Consider the following 18,447-nt stretch of genomic DNA (forward strand, 5'->3'; position numbering starts at 1 on the left):
AACATGCCATATTTATGGTCGATCAAGTGTAGAACATCTGATTTCAGAATCAAAAACACTTTAATTCATCAAAACCCAACAAAATATAAAAGCTAAATAAGAATTTTCCCCAAATAAACATGATATTTGTAAGCAAAAAATAAATAAATAAATAAATAAATAAAGAGTGTGAAAACATGAAAAAAAAAAAAAAATGAGATTTCAGAAACACCAATAAAATATAACCTGTCAAGGGTTCAATTGATTATGTCCGTGTATCAAACATCTTGAATCATATATCACTCCACTTTGACTATTTTCCAAATTGACCTTTTCCTTCGACTTTCTAATTATGCCCCTGTCCCCAAGTTAGACACCATAGTCCCCCATATGATTTCCAATTATACCCTTGTTCCCAATTTAAACTTCAATTTTCCATTTATACCCCTGCCTCTAAAACATCATCAACCATCTTCAACTTTCCAATTATGCACCTATCAAACCTTATAAACAGTAACCATTTAACTACTGTAACTTACTTCAAATGAACAATTATGTTTTTAGTTATATCACAAGTTATAAAAACTACATCAGGTATACAACATTGCCCTTTCCATCCTACATCAAATGGACAATTATATCACAAAAACCCCAAAAATATACTAAAAACAATAAAATTTCATGAGTTCGCTAAGGTCTACATCTTTACCCTTGGCATCCCACATCAGTATATTGTTAATTGGTCATCATTGGGAATCTGGCTGTCTCTTTTGTAAAACTATTCAATAAGTTCAAATTGCAACCATGGGATGTCTGTACAGACCCGATGTTGAAATAAGCACATATGTAAAGACTACACCTGATAGAGAAATATTTAGTCAATATAAGGTCGGGTTTGGGAAAAAGATAAAGTCGTTTTGTTCTTTGTTCTTTCTTAGATGTTGTGACAACCTGTAATTTATTCTGTCACTATAAATCATTCCCGTTAATAAAACTATTCGTATTTCAATTTTTCCGTTAACTTTTGGTTTAAATTAATTAAATTGGGACTTTTTATTTTGACATCATAAGTGTCGGAACGCAATAAAAACACGTGAAAACGCCCCAAATTATTATTTGGAAAAATTTTAGTTTCAACCACGTCGGGTTACAACAATTAAATCGGGTACGGCCAAAAGCCTCGTTTAACGTCGGTATCGGGTAGATTTCCACCGGACCACAAACTCAAGCCTTATATAAAGGTTAGTTAACTTCAATTTAGCTTTTTACACCCACCTCATAACTTTCTCTCTCCACTCTCTCTCTAAAACTCGAGTTTGATCCAAAAACATCTCTTCAAGCTTCCAAAACTGTAAGTAATCTACCCAACCTTGTTGTTTAACTTGTTTAGCATGCAAATCTATGTTTAAACTACCCAAAACCATCAAAAACTTGTGTTTACGGTTTGGGAACACCTCCCAAAACCGTGAACTCCCTTAAAGGGGGTTTTGAAGCCCCAAAACCCTTCCAAGTCCCTTCTAGTTCTTAGATATGGCCAAGGACTTGCATGTTCTAGATTTGGACACCAAAATCATGTTATTTGGGTAGTAAACATGAGTTTACGGCCCAAGATCATTCTTGGACCGTAAACACATCTTCAAGGACCATAAACACACCTTCATGGACCTTAAACACCTTTTAAGGTGTTATATTACCCCCTTAAACACCTCCAAAAGCTTCCATGAGTGCTTAAAACCTTATATTCCTTCATGAGATGCACCAAAACATACACAAATGAACTATACTTGATTTTACGATTTGGGAAGGTCTCCCAAAACTGTAAACACCTTCAATGGGGTGTTTAAGTGCCCTTATCACCTTGTATGGCTTAGAATTAGGTCTAGAACTTTGTATGCTTAACCTACAACCACCAAAACACATGATTGAAGTACAAACATGAGTTTATGGCCGTAAACTCATGTTTTTAAGGTAGTAAACTCCCCAAGTGTCCTTCAAGAACCGTAAACCGCTTTTCCAAGGTCAAATCAAGTCCCGATCACTTCCTAAGCCATGGAATCAACCCTAGAACCTTCCCTTGAGCAATGTAAGACCCTTAATCATCCAAAAACACACCACCCATGAGTTTACGACCATAAAATCATGGGGATATGGTCATTGGACCATAAACATCCCTAAGGGCTTACTCTTGAAGAGTAAACTCCTTATCTAGGCCCTACACATCCTTAGATGCTACCCGGATCACTCCTAACACTTGAATTGAAGTGTTTTTGTGCCTCGGAATGTATATCCTTATCTAATTAGTAGTTCAAAGTCTAATTAGATACAATTATGTATCTCTTCATATTACATAGGAACCTCGTGTGTATTCAAGCCCTGAAGTGACACTTAGGTGCTGTTTGATTTTCTGAAGCAAAAATTCATGAAGTCTGCGGACCACCTCTGCAACCCTCTGCAGTAGAAGAGGTGGACCAAACGGCTGCAGACTATAATAAGAAGCGTGTTTGTTTTTTTAACATCTGCATACTACTGCAGATATTAAAAAAATTAAAATAAACTAATTTTATAAACCGAAAATAGCTTTTTAATACGTAAAATTTAATAATGTATAACATTTTGGTAAAAATTAATGATATTTCAGTAAAAAAGAATGATATTTCAACAAAAAATAAAGATATTTTAGTAAAAAGTAATGATATTTCATCAAGAAATTATCATTATTGAATATAAAAAAATGAAAAATAAATTCAATAAGAATAAACGAAAAAAAAAACGGAAAAAAATGTGAAATAAAATTTTAATAACATATTATCAAAATTTCAGCAATAAAAAAAGAAGAAGAAGAGGTTGGAAGAAGTTAGAAGAGGCAGTACAAGTGCTACGCCAAACAGAGCCTGCGCAGAGGTTTTTGACTCAGAAGACTTCTAAAAAACAAACAGCTGCGAGATGAAAAGTGTTGCGCGTGTGCTGCGCCACGCAGCAGTAAGAGGTTTGAAGATGTTTTTTCCAAAAAACAAACAACACCTTAGCATCTTAACCGGCACATTTCTCGTATGGTGAGTTCATACCTCTACACCTTTTTCCGTGTTTTTCAATGTTTTCAGGGGGAATACAAGAAAAAGTACAAGGAATTCTTGTACTCAAACTTATTATTTCATTTGAAATGTTTCATATTTCGTATGCTTTTAACACTGGAAACCGTATTAACCAACTGTTTAACTTGCAGAGTAAATTGTCAAACTATTTGTGAAACTCATTATAAAATGCTATATTTTATATTTCATAATCGATTTTCCATATCATTACTATTAAAAGCATGAACCTTAGAACTTTAAAAACATCCTTGATAACACTCCCCCTAGTTATGAGAGTGAAGGACTAATAACATTAAACTTAGAATTTTAGACACGTCCTTGATAACACTCCCGCTAGTTACGAGAGTGAAGGACTAAATACATTAAAATTAGAACTTTAGACACATCCTTGATAACACTCCCCCTAGTTACGAGAGTGAAGGACTAATAAAACAGAATTTCCCGTTTTATTATCTTTTAATTCATTAATCTTAAGATTGGAGACACATCCTTGTAACACTCCCCCTAGTTACGAGAGTGTAGAACTACCCTCGTAATCAGAATCTCTTGGAGGGAGAACGTGACTTGAATGTATAGATCTATACGGGATTGAGTACCCCGCACCGGGCTGCTAGCTACAGTCTGACCGAAAGGTCCAAGGGTGGCAAAAGTCATAAAACAATACTGGCCCCATTCCAAGCCTTATCTAGTCTATTGTATGGTTATGGAACTCGCAATTTAGATTATGAAAAGTTTTCTACTTACTTATTAGTTTTATATACATGTTAAAAATAATGTACTTTTCAAGGATAACCAGGCTTTCAAGGAACTTCACACAAACACTTTAAGTATGGTAGATACTTGTACACTGCATTCCAAATCGATAACCAATCACAAACTTTTTAGGAAATTAAGGGTTTTTCCTTGGATACCTGAACTGTTCATAACCAGATTGTATAACAAATGGATAACTAAACTTTACTTATAAGAAAATATAGGATTTTCTTGGATAACAACTTTTTCAGAGAACTAAAGGAAACTTGTTCATTTTTAGAAACAAATTGCTTATGAACTCACCAGCTTTATGCTGATATTTTTAAAACTGCTTGTATTCTCAAGTCCACATCAGACAGGTATCCTGCGGTCTTTTGGAGAAGGCGGAGTATTTTAGCAATCTCGTCTTCACTTTTGATATACTAATGTCTAGATAAAAAATGTATTTCTTTACTTTCAAACAAATGTAATTATTCCTATGTAATGTAATGTTTTGTGCTATGCTTACTATGTACATTGGTTGTGATACTTTACATGACGTCCTCCGCCCCAGAACATTTCCGCCATCAGTTTCGGGGTGTGATAGATGTGTTCCGGAACCCAAATCCCATATCAGCTTCCTGCACATCCACTTCAAAAATATACATATTAAGAGGCATTTACTATAACTCCACTTACATGGTAATCTTTGGTAAACAGAGAAGGAAGATTTAACTCTCACAGATGGTGCTTAAGCTCAAAACACTATCTTGTACTAAGTTTAGAAATCAATTAAGGGTAAAATGGAGATGTTAAACGATAAAACAGTCAATTTGAACCATTCCTGATTCTATCCAGTAACACAAACACATTGCTGGTAAAAAAACATAATAATTTGCAAAAGGAGCAAATTAGTAGCTGATTTTGAAGTTGACACAAACACAATGAGTTGGAGCTGGAGAAATGACCAACAATTAAGAAAACATTGATCATATGGTACTGATAAGAATTATATCTATGTGAAATATACTGTGAAGATTTAAACCAATTTCTTCTTTAGGATTTATCGCAATACACACTCAAGAAATGAAAATAAAAGCAAAAATTGAAAATACAAACCTTGGAATTTTCAGTTACTCCACCAATTGAAAAATAGTCAAAGCACCTTATTGGGGAGGAAAAGAAGCAGATATTATAAAAACCCTAATTTTTCGTTAAACCCTCACTAAAATCGTAATGAAAGTAAACTCGATAATACATAAGAATAAGATGAGTCTTTCATGAAAACATCAGATGTGTGAAGCCAATGATATTTCTCATTCATCTAACAAAAACACATCCAACCTAAATCATCTAAAAAACAATGATAAAATAGTATTGGAAAATAAAATTAATTTGAAGCAATTCATTTACCTTCTTATCTTCAAGCTTGTTGGGACCAAAAATTTGAAGACTCTTTTTCCCTTCTTCTCTCGATAATCCATATCTAGTGCATTTCAAACAAAAAATACGATCTGGACAGTCTAATCACACAACCAACTAAAGATGATTTGCATGATGTTTTCGCATACAATTCCTAAATCAAACACATACATATTGAGATTTTAAAAGCAATTGGTTGACCTGACTATGTTGAGGTAATCCTTTTCCCGACTCCTACCGATCTCCTTCTCCTTCTGCTGCTCGATACCTTTCTACCCCTTTGTTTTACCATAGACACCCACGTAGAGATTTCAATCGCTCTCTCTATCTGCTCTTCATTCCAATATCGTTTAAAACACCTAAAATATATGAAGTCATGAAGACGGTCAACAGAATCGAATCAAATTTTGAGTTCCTGATTTTTTGTTGATGTGATAAATTATTGCTGATTTCATGCATCTTTCGTATCAAATCGAAATTAATTAAAAGAAAATTTCAAATTTCTCCACAAAATTAGGAAAGTAGATTATGGAACTACCTTATTTCATTCTGCTGAAAAGTAGGAATAGATTATATCCTCGATTGAAAGGGAAAAGCTGGAAAAACACATTGATGTTTAGAGCAAGAAAATTCGACGGGAGGGTGCTTAGGAATTGCCATGTGGCAAAAAAAAGTACTTATTTATTAGATTAGGGGATAGGGGATAAGGTTCACACTCTTTTATACTCAAATGATAGAATAGAGTAATTAAAATTCTTTTAAACTTCTTTAAAACAACGTTAAGTAGAAATTAGAGCACCATCAGGTCCAAAGTAAAGGGACTATTTTTTTCGTTTGGAAGATCAAAGAATGGAAAAGTACTCTAAGGATCGTCGATTTCCACCCTCTTATAGTTAATTCATCCATATCTAATAACCTAAAAAATAATGATCAGCAACAAAAAATCAATAACCGAAAAAAAAAATCAACCATGACAAATAGGAGGAAAAAAAAGAATCCTTAAATTGAAGAATCTAATAACATAAATCAGTTTCTTCATAGATGGGAATCAAAACCATACGTCTGTTCAATAAATTTTTACCTTCGGTGCCATTTATTCAAATATAAAAGCGTTTTTAGCCAATTTCTTGTCCATGAATGATCAATAGATAGAGAGATTTCAGGAAATTGATGGAACAAAGATTACATCAAACCCATTTCTTATATAGGCAAAACGGTTACCTACAACTAGCTGATATTTAGGGAATATGGAGAAGTAGGAAGTTGAAGCCATAACTGTTGAATTATTAGTTAAGGAGACAAATAGTGTTTTCGAGAACGTGGAGGCGGGACGAAGAACTGCAAGAAAAACCGTAAACACATAGTTTATCCGGTGAGGATGGGACTTGAAGAAACGTTGGATGACTAAAAATCATAGAGCGGTTTTTCAAACCCTAGTATTAGTAATAAAAATAATAACCGGTACCACCTAACTTTGAAGATTGTATAACACCACCACCACCTACCTCCGACGACAACCCACCAGTGCTACCTACCGTCTGCATCATGTCGTTGCCACCTCCTGTCTACTATAATCGTTACCATCTTTGTTACATCCTTCTCCGATAACCTCCAGAAGACCAGTTGAAGGATTTTCGAGGTTTTTCTCATTTCCAATGGTGCTCGTAGTCCAGATCTGGTAAGATCTAGAACCTCCGAGTTCTAATTTAGAACCTTTGCCTTAAAATCTGCCATCATCGCCCTCGCCACTAACTCTTTCCATAGGCATCAATCTCACCACCATCGACCGCCAACCTTCATATATGGAGTTGCCACCTTCAGATATAGAACATTCTCTTTCATATCTGTCATCACCGTTAAGGTGTTGCCTCATGTCACCGTCGTCGATCTCGACACCACCGACCTTAACCTACCATCAGCTAATGTTCTTTGCTGGAATACTTTAAAATGTCACTATCTAATCCAAAGTCCAAATTTTCTTTATCTCCTTATACATCCAAACCTGACGGAGTACAAGATGACTTCTCTGATTTGCTCCACCGGAACAATAGATATGAGGAAGAATATAATACTTTTCTCCTCTGGATGTTCGACCACCTCTAGATCTTCTTCCTTTTTCGGTCAATCTACTTTAGATATATGATTTCATAATGTTCACCACCAATAGCATACCAATGCTACCACCTCCGACGTCACTCCACGACTACCACCACCATCGAAGTCACACCACTAATGTTGTTGCCTTACCTATGTGCTCATGAATCTAAAATGATGGAGCAATCTCAGGAAACAAGATGCATTGGAGGTGTTTGATGAATTGCCTCGATGGAAATAATGTTTGTTTTTAAAATTATGGATGTTTGGACTAGTCTATTAAGCTGTGAATAAGTGTTTTTAGTAATTACTAATTTATTAATGCATAAATTTTATACATATTTTACTACTTGAAAGAGAAAACATAAGTTTTAAGCTGTGAATACATGAATTTTTATAGGTTTTAAGCACAGTTTTAATGTAAATTTTAAAATTTTATTCATAATTTATCTTTTGTGGTTATTTTGTTGTCAATTAAATTTTGAATGTGTGTTATTATGATAATGTTTCTAAAATAACCAGAATTTAGATTTTTTTTTTCAGCTGTTAAATAGGATGAGTGTTTGAACTGCAATATGATACAACCTCCAAATCCCACTAGATGTAAGTTTTAACCTGTTAAATTATTTTATTAAACTATGGATTTTGTATATATTAACATGTGAACTAATTGTATTAATCTGTGAATTGAGTGTATTAAGCTTCGAATTTGTATGAATTTTGTGTTTGCTTATGAAATATGAGATTAAAGAAACCTCATATATAGGTATATTTTTTCGAATTTTGAATAAAATATGTGAAATTTACGTTGTGAATATTATGTAGATTAAACTTTGAAAGAAGCACTAACGTCTAAAGCTGAAGGTAAAAATATAGCTTTTAAATAAAGAATATGATTATAAATACATAACTTTTCTTTATTAAATTATGAATTTATTATATTAGGCTATCAGTTTTGAATATTAAATTGTGAATTGATTGTTTTAACTCGTGAATTAATTGTATTTAGTTGTGTATTTTTTTATGAATTTTATGTTAAAATATGAATGATTTATGCGTGAATTTTTGTATTAATTTTATTGTGAATATATTTACTTTTTGTGTTGCATAGAATATATTAGTTTTTGTAATTGTTTTGTATTAAACTTTGAATCGGTGAATTAATAAGTTTAATAAATAGTGAACACATATTTACTTCTCAAATGGGGGTTACTATTTGAATATATATATATATATATATATATATATATATATATATATATATATATATATATATATATATATATAGAGGTGGGTTCAATTGAGAAAATAAAAAAGGTTGAGAATGGGGGAATCATTCTCAGCTACTCATTTAATTAGCCTCTAAACATAAAGGACACGGTGGCAAAATTGTAAATATGATATAATAGTTTTCAATCACAAATACGAACAGTTGAAATTCATTCGTTTTTTCCTCTTTCAATCCAACCTTCAATTATGTTTGAATACGAACATATCTTCAACATCTACGATTAATTATTCTCCCAACATCGTTAGAACAATATCAACGATAATCAACAAAAAATTCAATTCGTATCATTTATTCAACATCGTTCATCAAATAAAAAATCGAAATTAAGGTTAGAAAAAGATCAAATAATTTTTTATTTGAAATTTTCATATATTTCTTTACCAATCTACTACTTTGTAAGATTTAAGTAGTCAAAGTATCATATTCATCACATTTTTAAAAAAAGTTAACTTGTATGCACTCCAATTGTTTGATGAAATGCATAAACTAAATTATCACGTTATATTGACATATGAATATGTCTTCTCACCTAAATTAATATGTGATTATAAAAACACAAAACAAATATGCAAGTCTGTATGTTATTCATATGTGAATAACATATAAAAATTATATATATATTTCTGAAAACACATTGTCATATTCATATATACTTATACTGTGCAATATTCACATATGAATATACCAACTATTAATCATAATTGAATATACCATCTAATATTCACAAGTGAATATACTATGTACTATTCTCATTTGATATACCATGTAATACTATATAATATTCACATACGGAAATATCATATAATATTCACAAGTGAATATACTATGTAATATTCACAAGTGAATACATCATCTAATATTTAAATATGAATATACTATGTTTAGTATATGATATATTCATATATGAATGATACTTAAATTGTAAAAAAACTTAATCATAGTTTTTATTCATAAGTGAATAACGAATGTACTGTAGTAAAAACCAGATTCATTTTTATTCACTTATGAATAACGATAGCTGAAAATATAAAAAAATAAACTTTTTATTTTATCTTAAAATTATATCAATGTGGATGTCTATTTGTAGAGAATAAAAATCATGCATTTTGGTATATTTAAAATCATTTTTCGATAAAAATAGCTTCTTAAAAATTAAAAAAACGAAGAAAAAAAAAACTATGTTTTTGTATATATTAAGGTAATGCTTAGCATAGTTCAAGGAAACATGTTTTGTTGGAAAACACATGTGCATTTCTTTCCCATTTCCGACGAAACGTTAGAGGCTTTTGCGGCAAAAATAAATTATTGGTTGAGAATGATTCCCCCCATTCTCAACCTTTTTATTTTCTCAATTGAACCCTCATATATATATATATATATATATATATATATATATATATATATATATATATATATATATATATATATATATATATATATATATATATATATATATATATATATATATATATATATATATATATATATATATATATATATATATATATATAGAAAAAGAGAGAGATTAATAAAAGACTATTTTTTTTTTCCAGATATTCATTTTCAACAAATTTTGTTTTACCTTTATACCCTTCTACTAAGGGTAAGTATAGTTTGGTTTGATTTAGTTTTCCACTAAAACCGAAACCGAACCAAAAGTTCTGTTTTTTACTTTTAAAAACCAAACCGTCAGCTTTTTCTGTTTTATATTTTGGATTTTTTAGTTTTTTCGGTTTTTCAGTTAATAAATTATTAGATTCAGCTCATTGGATTTAAAAGCTCATACTTATTTAATATATACTCAAATACAAATAGACAATATGTCTCACTTATTTAAACAAAATTTAAATTAATATAAACTAAAAAAAGATGGTGCCTATTTTTTTATATGTGTTCTCCTTTACAAATAATCGGCAAGATTGAGTTAACTATTTTCCTTCATTCTATAATATATATAAAAAAAAAATCTTCACTTTTGAATCTCAAATCGATAAGTGATGTATCTGATTTGAATCTTTTTAGACTTTTAATCCTCTAACATGTCCTATCATATACACGTTTCACCTACACCATAGAATATATATATATATATATATATATATATATATATATATATATATATATATATATATATATATTTTATGGATTATTTTACTAATGGTGTGATATTTATATACAAAGTAACGTCATTTCGGTTCGGTTCGGGTTTTTTTTTTCGGTTTTTAGATATAGAAAAACTAAATCAAACCTAAAAAACTGTTTTTTTTAAAAAAAAACCAACCATCGGTATGTTAAATGGTTTGGTTTTTTCGGTTTCAGTTTTGGTTTCGGTTTTTCTACACATCCCTACCTTTTACTACTTTTTTTATTGCTATATAACATGTTCTTCTCTCACCTATTTTACTCTTGGTTATCAAGCAATCGCATCCCATGAAATCAACAAATTTTCTCATTTTGATTCTTGAGATTTTCTAATATATGCTTTAACGACACATATAAGAAGCATTAACTGAATTATTAATTATGAGAAATATTACTATAATTAAATGTGATAAATATTAATTATAAATATTTTTTATACTTTTACATTTAACTATAGTAATATTAAACATAATTAATGTTCATCATATTTAGTTATTGTAATATTTTTTATAATTAATACATCAATTAATGCTTTAAAATATTAGAAAACCTCCTAATTCTTTCACCTCCTACGCTGCATGGAGTGGGAGCGGGAAAGGGGGTGAGGGAAGTTTCTCTCACTGTTGAACACCACTCCTTCGGTGAGGGAAACATCCCGCGGGAAAGAGGTGGGGGAGGGAGTGTCGTACTCTCTCTCTCTCTCTCTCTCTCTCTCTTCATTCTATTAGACAATTTTTTTTTTAATCATTTTTAATATTTATAAAATTATATACCTATCAAAAAAATATAAAAAATATATTAAAATTCATAGTTTTTAATTCACTGCAAAATGAGTATAATATATGTATGAAATATATTTTTAAAAAAATATAAAAAAAATAGTGAGCGTAGTTTTTCACAATTCCTTGGGTTTTAGGTGAGAGAAAGAAAAGTGAAGAAAATAGTAGTGTGATCCACAAAAAATGAGAAAAACATCCCTCCTACAACCTCCGGTCTTATTCACTCCATATTTTGTTTTCCACTCATATTATGCTCTTGTTTTAGATATGCATTACCCCGTGAATCACCGAGTTTTTATGTGATATGCCAAAAAAATAGGAATCGTTATTATATTCAAATTTAAAATTAGGTTTCTAGTTCATATATGCCTCCAACCTCATACATGTGTTTATAATCGATTTGTGGCAAATATTGTGCTTGAGGTTAGTTATCAAACCTTTTCTTCTTCTTGTGTACAACATGGGTGTATTCCTGTTCATATTTTTCTACTTGTTTGGATATTTTTGAATTCCATGTGCTTGATAAAATGCCTAAGAAAACCATCAATTAGTCTTTAAAGTTCAAAGCTTCAACCCTCTTTTTCTTTCTTATTTGTAGTATTCGCGATTTGAAACTAACCTAGGCGTTTGGAACTTTCTTGCTCCCAAAGATTTCACGTCTGTTCGACCTCTCTCAAATTGTTCATCCCTCTTTCATTGCTTCTATGTTCATATGAAACGTTCTTTTAATTCTTTAATGGTCCTATGCAACAATTCAATCTTGACACCAAGATGATATATATATATATATATATATATATATATATATATATATATATATATATATATATATATATATATATATATATATATATATATATATATATTAAGAATGAATTAAAAATTTCAATTTTTGTAAAATCACATGTCAACAGTATCGATTCCTAGTTAACTATAAAGGGTTACAATATAGGAGAAGAATTGAATGAGTGCGTACCAACTGTTTGATATATCGATTCCTAGCATTTTTCAAATTCATAGTGCGTACCAACTGTTTGATGAAATTTCAAAGGTAAATCTTTTATGTAGCCTGTAGAGAAGATTATGTGATCATTTATGTTGTTTGTTTCCATATAAATCTATGTGTTGTACGTCCATCTCTTAAAGAACAAAATATTGATTACTATTTTATGGGTTTTGCTCATTTCCAATTATCATCGAAGTTACTAACTCAAGTTTAAGTGTAAACATGTAGTTTATTTCAAGTTTCTAGTAACCTAGTGTGTGTCTATATATATATATATATATATATATATATATATATATATATATATATATATATATATATATATATATATATATATATATATATATATATATATATATATATATATATATATATATATATATATATATATATATATATATACTCCAACGTTAAAAAAATAAAATAAATTTTAGAGCTAATCACTATACTGTCATATCTAGGAGAGTAACATTCCACTTGACCATAGTTTCAAACACTTACATAAAATAAAGTTGTAATAGTAGAAAATAAACTCACCACTAGTATCCATGTCAACCAAACTCATTTTTATTGATTTTAAGATAGATAATATAATTTGCCATAGTAAAAATAAAATAAAATAATTTAAGATTAAAACATATTGTTTTTAGAAAATATGGTATTGTCTAAATGAGGATCACATCATGAATACATTCAAACATGAGCTTGATAGTTCTAAATGAACTACTAATTGTTGTGACCGTTCGGGACTAACTTTCTAATAGTGAAGATTATAGCAACAATTATTGGACATCATCTTTGAAAATAAGGTAATAGATATTAATCTTGATATTATTTAGTTAAACTTGATCAGTCATTTAATTTCTTTTTCATCTTCGTATTCACCATGTGTCTGATGAGGAAAACGTTTTTCGAGGATTTTTCGTACATGTTAGATAACATGTTGATTAGCCCAAATTTTGTACTTTCATTGATAATGTTTTATGCAACATTCTTTGCCAAAAAGAGTCTGATCATACCAAATGGCTTATCAATCTAGCATATCTTAATCCTCTTTCTTCATAACTTATGGTTTTCTTTCACTTATGATTAGGTGTAACTTTTTATGATATAAATAATCTTCAATATGCATCTTCTAAAAGCCAAAATTGTAACATTTGAATGTATCGGTTATAATATTCCCTTCTTTAACCATAACATTGATACCATTTGTCAAGGGATCATGCACTTTGATAAACAACTTCATAATAAATATGCTAAAGATTTACAAATGACATAATGATTTTAAAGTAGTTCACTTGATCAGATTAATCAAGCTACATCCACATGCAAAGCCAGATAAATGTTTTATTGATAATCAATGTACACCTATGTATTTACTGCATTTTGAATGTCATGCTCAACTGTATTGGGGTTACAATCAATACAAAGTGATTCCTTTATATTAGTCTTTATCCTAATACTTGTGGGTTAGGATCATGGTACCAAGAAACAAGCTTTCCCATACCAGACTTGCTCTCCAAGTTGTCAAGTCAAACCGAAGTTCAGAGTTAGCGACTTCTTCTCGGCCATTGAAGGGTCGACCCATGATATACACCAAATGTGAAGTGCAAGTGTTAAGTTTCTCTTCTTCGCAAATACGCTTCGATGCTTGGCTTTGCTTCCAATGTCACTATTTTTATTTGCTTCCTTCCGAAGCTCTATGTTCGCCTCCTAACTTTGATCTTTGAACATACCTTCATTCTTGGAGATTTGCCCACTTAGTAGCTTTGCCAACTACTTTACTTTCATTAAGCTACGCCCCCATCTTCGTTCTTAGCCAAAGCTTAGACCTTACTTCCTGTCGAAGCTTTGCTCTAGCAACTTCGATCTAATATAAATATTTGCAATGAGCTTGTCTTTTGGAATTTATTTTGTTTTCATTACTTATTCTTAGATGGTTAATTTTATTTCATTGAGTTTGCTTTAATAAATTAGTTTTTCTGTTAACTATGTATGTATATGGTTCTGAATTTTAGTTAATAACTACAAAAATCATAGCCAATGGCGAGAGGCTAGGTCCTAAGATTCATCTATTTTTTTTTAAAATTTATTTATAATTTATATAAATCGTTTTAGGACCCACCTTGCAAAATTTTAAGAACCTATCTTATAGTAATTTGATAAAAAGAAAATATATGTTATAGACAAATAAAGGCATCCTTGGTGGTAGGAAGAGTCCTAGACCGGCATAGGAAGAAAGTATTTAGACTCTCCCATGGTTCATACCAGCTTTACTCCAAGTTTAAGTTTGTTTTTATAAAAAGAAAACTAAACGAGGGATCGATTTGGCTTCAATACTCTCACCACAAATTTTTATACATGTTAAACCGGTTATTTTTCTGTTAAAACTTAAGGTCAGCTCTACCATTTGCAAAACTAAGCAAGAACTTAGGGCCTCCAATTCTAAAGGACATCCAATTTTAAAGTTTATTCTTTTAATTATATATGTATATATAAGTATTTCTTAGGTTACAAAGACATGTTGGAGCTTGACCTGGTAGTAAATGTATTAGTTTATAAAACTAATGGTCTCAAGTTTGAATCTGTTTGCTTATCTAAAAAGCCCCAATCTTTTGTTTTATAGGTCTCAAATTGGTTGAATCGTCCATGTTTAAACGTGGTTTTTCCTTAAACTTGTCCGACTGAATCCAGTTAGAAAACCACGTTGTTTTCTATTATAGATTCCTCATTGATCATAACCAACATCGATGATGAGTATAAATATTTGCCACATGTATGAAAATAATGACGTAAGATTTGCATTTTTAATTTTTTTTAAAGGTTTAGTTTAAATTGTTCTATTAACGACTTCAGCTTAACTTGTTTACCTATCATCGATATCAAAACTAATTTTGCAATCACGCAAATATAACTATTTGGTTGGTCTCTAATTGTCAAACCATTTTTTTTCTTTAAACAGCAGTTGCAACAGCAGAAACTAAACGATGTCAATTAGGATCATTTTAGTACCCCATTAGTTAGAGCAAGTATAAACATGAATATCAATGATTTTAAGATGGGTACTATAATTTGCCCATATCTCTAGTAAAAATAAAATTAAATAATTTGTGATAAAACCATGTTTTTTTAGAAAATGTAGTCTTGATCTTATAAAGAATGCATCGGACCTTCCTCTTGCATTACTACCAACAAAAGCGAAGTGATGGTTATCCACAATGATTGTGCAACTGCGACATCTAAACACTTCAACGTATACCATAAAAATTGATATTTTGTGGTGGAAACACAACATGTTTGTATTGTTAATGTATCTCACATCATTGCAACATAATCGATTATGATTTTATATACGTTAAAGTATGCATTCTCTACAAAATGACTCTTTTAAAAAGTTAATTTTAGACTTAATATATAGTTTATATTTTAGATGTCCATCTTCGTTTGTCAATGTGAGCCACCTCACAAGCATTTATCAAAATGATATTTGATGAACGTGTTAACCTCCCATTCCAATAACGATAGTTTTCAAGTCCCTTTCACAACTCCTGATATTATATCCTAACGCCTTTGCTAAATCTATAGCATGACATAACTCATCGACTATAGAAAAAACCAAAGTTTTGTTTTGAAGAAGAATGCCCGGACATAAAAAGCTCTTGTAGCACAAGTCTTTATTCTCGATGAGGAATTTTTGTTGCCCAATTTGACAATTTTGTTGTGTCCTTATCCTCTTTAATACCTAAAGAAGGGGTATTAAGCTATTAGTATTAGTAATGGCATACGATTTGCACTGTTCAATAGTTTAGCTCTCACAGTAATTGGTGTGTCATTTTGGCCCGATCCAGCATCAACAGGCCCGCATTCGACAGTATGAGACAATGAGTCATTCTACTTAGGGATGAGCAAAATGATCGAACCGGCCAGAACCGGCCCGAACCGGACCGGAACCGGGAACCGGCTTCGGCCAAAATCAAGAACCGAACCGGCCCGGCGGTTCTATCGGTCCGGTTCTACCGGTTCCCGGTTCCTACCGGTTCTTGTCGTGTCTTCAAATGTTGGAACCGGTCCTTGAAAAATAGCATCATACGGTTCCGGTTTTTGCCGGTTCTACCAGTTTTTGCCGGTTCTACCGGTTCCGATTATATCGGTTCCGGTTCCTACCGGTTCCCGGTTCCAAAAATCTACAAAAATAACGTCCCGGTCCCGGCCCGACCGGTTCCATCGGGTTCCGGTTCCGGTTCCGGTACCGGTTCCAGCCGGTTCCCCGGTCCATTTGTTCATCCCTAATTCTACTTATGTAATTATGTAAATTGCATTTTTTTTTTTTAATAAATTGCATTTGCTGGAAGATCCATAGCAAATCCTTTCTATGATCATTATATATGAATAAGTCATTAAGTACTACTCATATTTGAGATGTTTAAATCTTTTAACTTTTTATTTATTTATTTATTTATTTATTAAATTATACATATCAATGTATATTAAAAATGTGCTCAAATGGGGTCTAAAAGCGTTGCTAATTGAAGACTTATATTATCAATTGGTATATTCCCATTTTTTTTTTCTATAAATAGTTCATATATTAAGTATTAATTTTAATATTCAAACAATGATCGATATTTTTTTAAACAATAAATTTAATCTATTCTTAAACTATTTATAATTTTACATTGTGTTCTAGATGGAACATAAACTCTCCACCTCTAGAGTGAAGACAACACTAATTATACTCTATATTATAAATATTTCAACTTTTCAATCAACGTATATTTTTTTATTTGATTTTATTTATTTGGTTAGAGATGAAAGTGAGCTACATACAAAAAAAAATATCATCCATTAAGAATGAATGTTTTTGACAAACTAGCTAATAATTTGAAGCTAGTAATTGAAAGTAAAAACTTTTACTCGTGTATAAGTGGTCCGTAAAAAAGCTCTTATGGGAAACAGGTAGTTGAAAGTTAAAACTTTTATGTCTAAAAAACCTCCATGTCAAATAGTCGTGAGTATGTTTAAATATATAAGGAGTCTGATATTAACTTTTCAAAAGAGCCCTTATGGAAAGAAGGAGACTCTAATATATAGTTAATTTTAAAACCGTATCGCACCAATGTACGATACACTAACACTCGGCTCGATGAGGATTTATATCTATGTGTTGAGTAGGTATGAGCGTAGACGGGTATCCGGTCTAATTATCTAGAACCGGAATCGGTGGTTCCTAAAATATTGGAACTAAAACTGGCAGGTAGCAGTTCCAATATCGGGTATCTGATTCGTTAAATTTGTTGAATTTTTAAAACGTATAAAAATATATCTATTGTAAACCTGACAGAAAAAATGTGCGTATGTTTCTTAAAACCATTAAAGGTTCGAAACGAATTGCTTAAAATTCTAAATTTTTAAAGGATGTTATTCAATATACATATAAACTATGTGATTTAATATATATATATATATATATATATATATATATATATATATATATATATATATAATGGTTCCGAACGATAAAGTTTTATAAAAATAAGAACCGGAACCACTAAAGGCGGTTACGATTCCGAAACCGGCGGTTTCAATTCCGAAAACGAGTACCCAATTCCGTTGCTCATGCCTAGTGTTGAGTAATGGTGGTGCAGAACGTCAACTCTAATATGTGGAGCTTGATATTAACTCTCCTAAAGAGACATTGTGGAGATATGGGAGAGTTTAACATATATAATCACTTATAAAAATATATGACACCAATATAAGATACACTAACATATGTAACAAAAGATTAGATTGATCGTTATTGTTTACTGATTTAATTTATTGTGAACTCTAACCTAATTTTTGAATATAAAACTAAATAATCAATGATTATAAATAATCCATGACAATCTCGACTAATCACTATTATTT

The sequence above is a fragment of the Lactuca saligna genome, chromosome 3 (genome assembly GCF_052625555.1).
Source record: "Lactuca saligna cultivar CGN05327 chromosome 3, ASM5262555v1, whole genome shotgun sequence".
Taxonomy (NCBI): Eukaryota; Viridiplantae; Streptophyta; class Magnoliopsida; order Asterales; family Asteraceae; genus Lactuca; species Lactuca saligna.